The sequence below is a fragment of the Nomascus leucogenys genome, chromosome X (assembly GCF_006542625.1).
Source record: "Nomascus leucogenys isolate Asia chromosome X, Asia_NLE_v1, whole genome shotgun sequence".
Lineage (NCBI taxonomy): Eukaryota > Metazoa > Chordata > Mammalia > Primates > Hylobatidae > Nomascus > Nomascus leucogenys.
Genome location: NC_044406.1, coordinates 1,754,114 through 1,765,546, shown reverse-complemented (window position 1 = coordinate 1,765,546; position 11,433 = coordinate 1,754,114).

Here is an 11,433-nt window from a genome sequence, read left to right as displayed (position 1 = left end):
GGCTGACGAGCCCAACTAGAGCAGTAGGCACCTCAGAGAGTGAGTTGCAGAGTGAAGATGTATCAGTTGTGGCTGCAACATTGCTGCCCAAGGCTGAAACAGAGGAGATGCACCCACCTTCCATTCCTCCCACTTCTCCTCCAAATTCCTGCTAACCTGTCCCATTGCTGACTTCAGTAACAAGCCAGCTGATAGAAGCTCTGTTGGGGACGTCCTCCTTGCCATGCAGAGCTGAAGATATACAGGAAGTAGACAAGGGAAACTGGTGACAGGAAAGCTGGTATAGAAGAGGACCACTACTCACAATGCCTGGTTGAAGACATTTGTCTAGTTTCTTCAGTGATGTGTGCACATTGACCTGGCCAGTGCCTGGAACATGGTAGATACTAAAAAAATGTCTTGAGTGGCTATAATAAACGTATTTGAATGTTCTCTTTGGCTGGGAGATGATTATGAAGTTGACTTCATTTTGTCTTCCTCCGGGGAAAGCCTTGAATTCTGAGCTTTATGGCAGTAATAAGGATCACATGGACTGTTATATTTATAATTCCTTCTTAATTTGTGCCCACTTATGCACAATTTTCATTCTCCAATATTTGCAAAACTTTGGTAAAGTTCTGTGGCACAAAGCAACCTTGGGTTGGTGGTGTGTTGGGGCATGAAGAAAGATCGCTGCTTTCTCTTCTGTTGATGAAGACTTTGAGAGGGAAAAACAACAACCTGAATAAACGTAATATAAAGATCTGAGAGATTATCAAAATCCAGATGAAGAAGGTAAACAGTGCCTGTGACTATTTGAAGTACTGGGAAAGACCGCAAATCTGCTTGACACTCAACTTGACTCAGTGTATGCCGTCACTTAATTAAGGATAGTCCCTGGAAGGCTGGCAAAACTGGAAATCCTTAGATTGGGGTATAAAACTCTTATCTCATGTCTGCCACATCATGGATTCTCAAAAATAAGGATGCTCCTTTCCCACTATCATCTTTTCTTTGATTCCAGGAAGGCATCCACTGCCATTTAACCCAATGTTATGCTTATCTGCTGGGTATCTTCAGGGATACAATTTTTTAGGTTTTTGTGATGCTTGTAGAATGCCATAAGGATAGGAAATGATTCCTGCCCTTATTATCTCTCCCTTCCCACCTGAAACCCACTCAAATGAACTACAGCATGTAAGAAAAGCAAGGGTGATCTTCATATGAGCTTTTCACAGTAGCCCAATTCTGTGCACGTGTGGGCAAGTGAGTAGAACCATGATGCAAACATCCACGATATTGTCTAAGCTTTTTATGACCAAGGGACCTTTGAGAACAATGTGGAAATTCTACATATTCCTTTACTTTTTATATCTGTTCTATGGTAGGGTCCCACCATAACTGTCACTGTTGATTTTCTTTATACTCCAATGTCTTTTTTCTTCCTCAACCTTTATTTACCCAATTTTCTTCTTTTTCTATCTTCAATCCAGTCTTTTCTGTCTTCCCTCATGAATCCCACTAGCTTCAACCATAACTTTTATATATTAAGGGATTTTACTTATGTTTCTAACTTTTTCTTTAGTTTCGTTTCTCCTTGTTTTTCTGCAACTTGCTGCCTCTCTCTCTCTCTCTCTCTACTCACTAGAATCTTCCACTGTGTTCCAAACTGCATTCACCATCTGGGACAAATTAGATCATGTTCCCAATGAGCTGCTTCCTCAGATAAGAAGGAAATTATACAGCTTCACTCATGACCGTATGACATGTTTAGACCAGTGAAATGTTAGTGGATATGATGTAAATTTTATCCAAGCAAAGGACTCAAGACATTCCTTAATCCTGTACCTCCTGCCTTCCACCACGAGGTCAGCAGGAAAAGTTTCTTTTGGTTCCAAAATAGGAATCCAGCCTGGCTGAACCCAGCAGAGCCCAACTGAGCTGTAGCTGACCTGCAGCCTTCCTATCACACAAGCACATTTATTTTTGAATTGGAGTATTTGTTACTGCAGCAGAAGCTGACATATACACTATCTTTCTTCCAAATTTAGCTTTTCCTCCTTTGCTATTTCTGTTAATGCCACCACCTCTTTCAGTTCATAAACCTAGAATGTTTTATGACACTTACTCTCTCTTGCTTTCCTTTCAATCACTCAGCAAGCTATGTTGAGATACCTTTGTAACATAGATCTTATCCTTCTATTTCTCCCTGTTCCTGGTCTATCACTGCTCTGGTGCTGATACTGAATTTGAGATCTCACTTGGATTATTGCTGATGTTGCCTATTAAAGTCTTCACCTTAATGCATTCAACACACAATACCGCTAAGCTAGTCTTCTGCTCTAGAGTTCCAGTCATGCTACTTCAGTCAAAAATCCTCAGATTGGATCTTCAAATTTACGTAATAAACTCCACCACTTTGGATTAGTAAACAAGGGCTTTGGCTACCTTTCAAGTCTTCCATTTCATTTTTTACTCCATCTGTCACCCAAACATTTGTGACCCTCTATCAAAGACTTTTCTCACCATCACTATCATCATCATCATCATCATCATCACAACCATCACAGCCATCACCATCATCACCATCATCATTGATATCAGCATCATCATCCTGTGTATCAACTGCAAGGCCACTCCTCTTACTCCTCTCTCCCTTTGGCCATTGCACTTTCAGACTATGCAGGCTTAGACTGGACATCAGCGGAGGTAAAATTTTGCAAAAGCTTCCCTTTGGAAATAAAGCTTTGCCTCTTTGAAACAAACTTGGTAAACTAGAAATGAAAATCACAGACCTTGTAAAAGATTTCTTTGTCTTTCTTACTCTCACCGTGCTCTCAGAATTCGGTCAACATTTACTGAGATGTAGCATGGGAAAAGCACTGAGTCAGACAGTGGAATGAAAAGTGAATTGCATGGGATTCCTGTATCCCAGCGAACTTACAAGTTGTAGATTCAGACATTAATTGTAACATGATAAGATAAGCATCAAATGATGTATGTACAAAGGACAAAGATTATGAAAACAATTAGATGAGAATTATCAGTTGTTGATAAATGTAAAAAAATGGTACTGGTTTATTTTCTTTTTTTGAAAGTTTATTTTATTAATATAATTTTTTTCAGAAGCTGGATATGGGGAAGGTCTTCCAGGCTCAGTGAGCAGCTATGTATCATTTTCGATCTCCTGTCTTTATCCTTTCACACATTTATGGCCTTTGACTTTTCTATGATGGTGATTTAAAAACTAATATTCCCAGTTATACCACTTTCCCCTGCATTCCTGACTTTTACTGCCTCTAGAATTCTCAAAAACTGCCTTTGCTCATTATGTGTGTCACCCAAATGACTCGGGTCCTCCCTCTGCCCTTCACTTAAACATCCCGGTAGAATGATTTTGGTACTCTCCCAAAGACTACGGAAAGCCCATAGCTACTTCCTATTCTGAGGTGCTTCAGTGGGAGAAAGGTGAATAATTGTTCTCATAGCCACTGGGTTGCAATGTGCCTCCTCTTGCTTCAATCTCCAGCTTCTGGCAAAATTCTCCATCTACTCTACCTGCCAATGTATGACCTTGGAAGGCTTCTGTCTCAATGACTGGGTAAATTTGTCCCAATCTCAAATTCAACTTCTCTCCTTCATCTTCCAAATTCAATACTGATGATAGTAATTTGTATCTATGTAGAGTCTTGACAGTCTTGGCCAGTTTCCATATGTTACTTGTTTGATTATCACAACCACCCTGCAAAATTGGTGCCAATACCACTGCTCGCATTCTACATAGTAGGAAGTTGAGGCACAGTGAGTTTGAACAGCTTGCCTTTGGTCATTCAGTTCTAAGATGGTACAATTACTATTCCATCTTCCTACCTTCTTAATGAGAACTTTAAATCTAGAAAGTCTGTGCTTTATATTCATGTTCCTCTTCTGTTACAGCTTGCCTTTGGTCATTCAGTTCTAAGATGGTACAATTACTGTTCCATCTTCCTACCTTCTTAATGAGAACTTTAAATCTAGAAAGTTTGTGCTTTATATTCATGTTCCTCTTCTGTTCTGTGAGAACTTCAGAACATGGAAGTTTCTGCTCTACATTCCATTATCTTAACCTCTGTACAACCTTGTCACATGAACATGGGATAGAAGATAATGAAAGGCAATATCATACAGGATGGGGCACATGGGGACAATAAAACTTCAACTATCACCACTCCTTAAGGCAATGGAAATGTCAAACCCTGATAAATCTCTTCAGTGGTTCTTAATTTTGGATGCACTTTGAAATCATCATAAGAGTTGAATAAATCTGATGTTTGGTAACATCTCTCTCTTCCCCTTACCCCACTGTTAGTAATTCAGATTTAATTAGTTTAGGGAATGTTTTGGGTGTTGGTATTTGTGCAAGCTCCCTGTGATTCTAATGATCAGCCAAGATTGAGAACGTCTGTTCTAGCTTGCATCTCTGTAGACTTCACTCTACCTCCTTACTTTCATTCTAAGAACTTTAGATCCAATCTTGCTTGAATCTCCAACCTTTTGTTCCCCCAACTGATAGCAGTAAACCTTCAAATTCCAATCACTATGCTGAGCTGAGCTATCAACATCCTTACTTTGCCTGAACCTGTTCCATGCACACCAGCACTGGGACACACTCTATCCTTTGCAAAGTCAAAAAGGCTCATTGACATTTTAGTTTACTCCCCCAAAATAACAATTTTCTTTCCAAATGGAATTATTTGGCACCTTAGTGCACTGGTTTAAATAGTATTTTTTTCCTTCTAAAGAGAAACTAGCCTCAGAATATATGTTATTTGAGCCATTTTAAAAATAATTATTAGTCTGGGATAAGTAGATAGATAGAATATATAGTATATAATATAAAACATATAAATATAAAATATAAGTATAAAATTATATGTATGTGTATGAGTATGTGTGTGTATGAATAGATTCAAGATCGAGGGACTCATTTTTGAGACTACTATTAAATCAATGTAAAAATAACCTGATAACTCCTTTATTACACAAAACACTTACCCAAATCTCACACTGTAATTACTGCTGCCTGTTTTAGTCCACACCATAAAAATAGCATACCTTGCACCTTTAGGATTCATTAAACCCAGTTAAAGAATTTCATTCGAGCATGTCTGTCATCTGTTTATAAAAAGCTTCCTATGTGTAAGAGAATACCACACTCGTGAATATTATCCAACTTCTTGGACACATCTTAATGTAGCCTGAATTGTTCATTCTTATTTTAAAAGTCTTTTTCTATTTCTCTTTGGAAGTTATGGAATAACAGATGGAGAAATGAAGAGATGGGATTCCAAGTGGAGAGATGGATAATCCAAACAGTCACATGTAGGAGGGAAAACATAATTTGGGGGACATTTTCAAGCACAAATAATAAATTAAAAAGAAATCTTGGTTATTTTTTGTTTGACACATTCCTCCCTTTTGAGTGCAAAAGAAAACATATGTTAAAGAAGCAGTTCTGCCATAATGTAGCCTGGACCTACATCTGACTCCCAGTAATTGAATTGCCCAGTTCCTTGACCTGCAACGCTGATGGCGATGCAACTGCCCTGAGGCAGAGCTGGCTACCTGTCCACCAAACGCCACGCACCGCCTGCCACATTGAATGTAGATCCCGAGGCAAAGACTACATTTCCCATGCCCCTTTGCTCTGAGGTGGTGTCATGTGATGGATTCCCGCCAACAGGGTGATGTGATGAATTCCCATCAATCGTGTGTGTCCTTTCTAGGCTCAGGAGTAAAGAAGCAAGGATGCTTTTCTACCTCTCTGTTCTCATTCCCCACTCAACAAAGGGATTATAAGGCACTAGGGTATGGGGAAGGCAAGGTGGGAAGAACTTGAGTTCTTGAATGAATTCAGAGCACCTTCAATGGGTGTCCACAAAGGCTATTATCATACTATACCTTATCTTCTTATCCTCACTGCTGCCATACCTCTTGAGAAACACTCTTGCTCTTGACATCAGAAAGCAATACTTATCAAGGTATGCCTCTGTTAGACTGAGGTTTACTTTACCCATAGTATATTTCCACAAAGCCACAAAATGTTGTCATGTTTATTTTTATTTTATTTTATTTTATTTTTTGAGACGGAGTCTCGCTCTTTCACCCAGGCTGGAGTGCAGTGGCGCGATCTCGGCTCACTGCAGGCTCCACCCCCCAGGGTTCACGCCATTCTCCTGCCTCAGCCTCCCGAGTAGCTGGGACTACAGGCGCCCACCACCTCGCCCGGCTGATTTTTTGTATTTTTAGTGGAGACGGGGTTTCACCGTGTTAGCCAGGATGATCTCGATCTCCTGACCTGGTGATCTGCCCGCCTCGGCCTCCCAAAGTGCTGGGATTACAGGCGTGAGCCACCGTGCCCGGCCTGTCATGTTTAAATGAAATAGTATTTGTGAAAGGCTACCCTAGAAATGATACATAAATACCATCTATTATTGTTTTGAGGATGATGATTATTATTTCTTGGATGCAATGGTATTAATAGCATAACTCCAATTTACACAATGAATTGTAATTTTTTAAAAGCATATCCTTATACTGCCGTTTAAAGTGTGTAACAATACTGTAGGCTGAACATTATTTCTTTATTCCAGATTAGAGTACTAGGGTTCATGGGATTATGTATCAACTTAAGTTCTCCCCACAAGTAAGTGATAGAGAAATGTCGTCTGCAGCCCAGGCAAGTGTCCTTGGTACAATTTAGTTGGGTTATTAATCACAGCATACATTACAATTTTCTACAAGTCTCTATTCACAATCTTAAGACTGTTAACCCTCTTTATCATTTAAGAGATTTCTAAACAAGCATATTTTATGTTTTAAAAAAGCCATGAAGAGGTTGGGGAATAGTGAAGTATTGTTAGTGGAATCTAGCTTCAACTTTCTGTTATGAAAAAGAACTATGGACATGTGGCTTTTGGAAGAGAAAAAGCAAAGCTATTTTTCATTAATGTCCAGCAACGTGAATTTTAAGACAATAAGAAAAAACAAGCAAATGAAAAATCTAAGAGTTTCCATGTATAACAGAAGGCTCACACAGTCTTTTTTCATTATTTTATGTTATATAAGCTTTTGTGAAATATGTCAACATAATGCAATCATACATTTTCTGGGCCTGGCTGAGGGGTTGAAGTTCATGGTTTTTCCTCAAGATTTGGCTTTGAATCATTATAAAAATAGCTTATATGTATAAACATTTTCTATCTTCCTTGCTAGACGATGGTAGGAGGCTGAGGTTCATTTTAAGTAAGTACTTAAAGGAAAAGATAAAAAATGATTTTCAGATGACTGGATTAAAACCCACTGCAGTTTTATTTTTTCATTGTTGATTCTGGAAAAGTGAGACTTTTATTAGGCAAGGATTTAAACTAATAGGAAAAAAAATAACCACTGATATTTTGCTACAGAAAATACTGCATTTAATACATTCTCAAACAGAGAAAGATAATCTGTCTTGATGTCCTCCTTGCTGAAACAAGAGCAGGCACAAAAATCCACCCTGGAGCCAGGTGGCTGGAGGACAAGGGGGAGTAGGTGGAGGAGGAGGAGGAAGAGGAGGAAAGGAAGAGGAAGAGTAGGAGGAGAAGGAGAAGGAGAAAGAAGGAAGAGGAGGAGGAGAGAAGGAGGATAAGGAGGAAGAAGAAGAGGAGGAGGAGAAAGAGGAGGAGAAGGGGAGGGAAGAGGAGAGGGAAGAGGAGAGGGAGGAGACAGGAAAAGCATATCCCTTTGTGGCTATCAAATTAGGAGTTGTTAAAATGACAGCAATTCTTGGGAAGCGTGGTAAAATGTGCACTCTCATAGGCTGGCATAGTGACAATATAAATTGAAAAAAAAAACTCTTTTAAGGGCATTTGGGAAGGAGAATCGGCCCCTCTTTGGAGGGGAAAAATAAGTTTCCAGCATTTTCACACACATAGCTGGCACTAGCCTCTGTCTTTGTGAAAAGCCCTTATTTCATAGTGTAACTGTTATAAATAACAAGACATAGACATATATTAGAATATGATATTCTATATAATGTAATATATATTTGAATAGAAAAGAATGAATAAACATTATTTGCGATCTTATTCCTCAAAGATAAATATCCTGAACATGCCCAGATTTTGGTTAGTGTGTATGCACACGATGTAATTGCAGTTTGGATCATAAATCAGATCACGTGGTGTAAAGTTCACCTCCGCCCCCAAAACCCCAATATGTGATTTGCATAGCCCAACATTAGTCAGCCTCATCCTGTGGATGTATAGATGTGTCACTAAGTATTTAATCCTATCTTGGGGGACATTTAGACTGTTTCACAACTTTGCCCACCTCTGCAAAGAATCCCCGTTGTCTCTGAAATTCTGAGATATGGAATGGCCACAGTGAAGTGTATGAGCATATTTAAGGCTCTTGCAAAACATTTCCAAAATGCCCTTCAAAGAGATTTTTCCAATTTATATTGTCACCATGCCAGCCTATGAGAGTGCACATTTTACCTCCACACTTCCCAAGAATTACTATCATTTTAACAACTCGTAATTTGATAGCCACAAAGCGGTATGCTCTTCCTGTCTCCTCCCTCTCCTCTTCTCTTTCCTCTTCACTCTCCTCATTCTCCTCCTCCTGCCTCCTCCTCCTCCTCCTCGTCTTGCAGGAGCACAAATAATAATTAAAGAGAAATCTTGGTTATTTTTTGTTTGGGTGTTGGTATTTGTGCAAACTCCCTGGCGATTCTAATGTTCAGCCAAGATTGAGAACTGCTGTTCTAGCTTGTGTCTCTGTAGTCTTCACTCTATCTCCTTACTTTTATTACAAGATGAAATCTTAGATTGAATCTTTAGATGCAATCTTACTCCAACCTCTCATCCCGCCAAGTGGTAGCAGTAAACCTCCAAATTCCAATCGCTATGCTGAGTTGAGCCATCAACATCCCTACTTGGCCTCAACTTCTTTTATGCACACCAGCACTGAGACACACCCCACCTTTTGCAAAGTCACCTGTCTCAATGACCTCCTCCTCCTCCTCCTCCTCCTGCTTCTTCTTCCTTCTTCTTCCTTTCTTCTTCTTTCCTTCTCCCCCTCCTCTTTTTACTCCTCCTCCTCCCGACCCCCTTCTTCTTTGCCAAACTACCTAATTTGGCCATCTCTTGGAAGAGTTTTATTTTTTGTTTTGTCCTTACATTTCTTTTTTAAAGTTTTAACTGACGTAGGATAATTTAGGGGGTCCATAATGATGTTTTGATACACATGATGGATACTGATCACATTAGGGTAATTAGCATATTCATCATCTCAAACATATAACACTTCTTTGTGTGGGGAACATTCAGTTCCTTCTTTCTAGCTATTGGAAACTATATAATATATTTGTGTTACTATAGTCACCCTACAAGGACATAGAACACTAGAACTTATTCTTCCTGTCTAGCTGTAATTTTGTATCCTTTATCTACTGAGCTGTTCAGCCTTAGTTTGCTGAGCAGTAAGAATTAATCTACATAGCGAGCCTTAAATATAGCAAATACATAAGAAGGCATTAATATTGTTCTAAATATAAAAAATACTTTGTTCACAGTTATCATTTTTCTTTCTATTTTGTTTATGGAACTGCATTTTTGGAAGCTACAGCAGTGTTAAATTGTTTGTAGCTGTATCTTTCATTTTTTCCTTTGTTATTCACTCTTGTTTGTGTTTAGAAGGTCACTCTTCTTTCTGACATGAGATATTGCTCCCATACTTTTATAATATTTTTTCATCTTTAAATATTAGAATTTGGCCAGGTACAGTGGCTCACACCTGTAATCCTAGCAGTTTGGGAGGCTAAGGTGGGAGGATTGCTTGAGGCCAAGAGTTCAGACCAGCCTGGACAATACAGTGAAACTGTCTCTACAAAAGCTTTTTTAAAAAAGTTAGGTGGGTGTGGTGGCACATGCCTGTAGTCCCTGCTACTTGGGAAACAGAGGCAGGACTATTGCTTGAGTCCAGAAGTTGGAGGCTGCATTGAGTTATGATTGTGCCACTGCACTCTAGCATGGGCAATAAAGCAAGACCTTGCCTCTAAAATATATATATACACATGTGTATATATATATTTTAGAGGCAAGGTCTCTCTTTTGGTTACGGGGTGCACGTATATATGTACATATGTATATATATATATATAAACTTAAAGCATTTGGAACTCACTTGGCAATATGGTGTGAAATCAAGATCTAAATTTGTTTTACCTGAATATTAAACCAATTTTTCTAATATCATGTGTTAGTTTGTTCTCATGCTGCTATGAAGAAATACCCGAGACTGGATAATTTATAAAGAAAAGAGGTTTAATTGACTCACAGTTCCACATGGCTGGGGAGGCCTCAGGAAATTTACAATCATGGTGGAAGGCACATCTTCACAGGGCAGGAGGAGAGAGAATGAGAGCTGAGCAAAGGGGTAAAAACTCCTTATAAGACTATCACCCCCAATGATTCAATTACCTCCCACCAGGGCCCTCCCATGATATGTGGAGATTGTGGGAACTGCAATTCAAGATGAGATTTGGGTGGGGACACAGCCAAACCATATAGCATCACGTATTAAGTAATTTATTATTTCCTCAGTGACCATAAATGTCACTCACATTAAATACCCATGTGAGTTTCTGTTCTCTGTTTTATTGTAGGGTGTCTTACAACATATTTTAATACGAAAACCCATGCTTTCTTATATTTTCCATACTGTTATATGTGTTCATACTAATTTTTGTCTTTAGATAAATTTCATTTACTAAATATTTATCACCAAAAGTCATTGAGATTTTAATTGGATTTCTTTTAAAAGACGAATCAAATTTTTAGTATGTATTATTTATAACATTGTGTTTTCCCATGCAAGGACATATATATTTCCAGGTTTTCAGCATCTTTGTAGAAGCCTTGAACGCTTTTGCTAAACTTTCTTGGGAAGGTCTTATTTATTTGCATCATTTTCGGCTGAGCTACTTAATTGGTCATACTGCCTGTGGAAAAATATAGCTTTCCCTCTCTTCCCATAGTTATATCTCTGGCTTCTTTTTCTTGTTTTATTTTACTGGCCACTTTCCAAAGCTGTGGTTGGCAATGTTTCTGATTCTTAGAGAAGAAAAATGTCCCTGGGACAGCCTTTTGTAGGTAATGCTCAACTCTGGTTCTGATTTTAGCAGATTGTCTAAAAAAGGACTTCTCTGTTCAAGAAAATGTGCACCCCGTAGCCAAAAGAAAATGTCCATCACATTTAAGAAGAATCTTCCCAAGTCTAGATTATTAAGTGTACTCTGTTTTTGGGAAAGGTTGTTGAAATTGAGCAAGGGCATCCTCACACCTTTATGCATGAGCGATGCTCTGGAATGGGCTCATTCTGACTTTTAGGAGCTAACCATGAAACATACAGGAATTGTGTGGCCATCTG